Source organism: Ranitomeya imitator, chromosome 9, assembly GCF_032444005.1.
Source record: "Ranitomeya imitator isolate aRanImi1 chromosome 9, aRanImi1.pri, whole genome shotgun sequence".
In the NCBI taxonomy this organism is placed as follows: Eukaryota; Metazoa; Chordata; class Amphibia; order Anura; family Dendrobatidae; genus Ranitomeya; species Ranitomeya imitator.
The window spans coordinates 129,461,690-129,462,421 of NC_091290.1; positions in this window are offsets into that span (position 1 = coordinate 129,461,690).

The following is a 732-nucleotide window of genomic DNA, read 5'->3' on the forward strand; positions in this document are numbered from 1 at the left end:
GGTTTTACCATATCTTTATTCTTTCATGAGTTGTTTACAAGTTTATGACCACTTATAAAATGTGTTCAAAGTGCTGCCCATTTCGTTGGATTGTCAAGCAACCCTCTTCTCCCACTCTTGACACAATGATAGCGACACCGCAGAAGAAATGCTAGCACAGGCTTCCAGTATCCGTTGTTTCAGATGCTGTACATCTCGTATCTTCACAGCATAGACAATTGTCTTCAGATGACCTCAAAGATAAAAGTCTAAGGCGTCAGATCGGGAGATCTTGGTGGCCATTCAACTGGCCCATGACGACCAATCCACTTTCCAGGAAACTTTTCATATAGGAATGCTCGGACCTGACACCCATAATGCAGATTGGCTATGTACCTGAAGAAGTGGACAGGACGTCCACAAAATGCGTAGTTTTCTAGTCCTGAATAATGTATGCAACTTTTCTGAACTCTGTGATTCCCTTGCCTGATTTTGGAGGAGCGAGGAATTGTCGGCATCGTGAATATCCTATCCAGAATTTTGGAAGATCCTTTGCGGATTCGGTGCCATCTGCAGCCCTTCTATCATACTTACTTATATGTTACTTCCTGTTGTTACTTCATGTATCATACAATTATTAGGTTCTGCAGAAGGACGTAGATCTGGGGATTTATTATGATGGAATATAGGCTGAACTGGATGGACAAATGTCTTTTTTCGGCCTTACTAACTATATTACTATGTTACTATGTT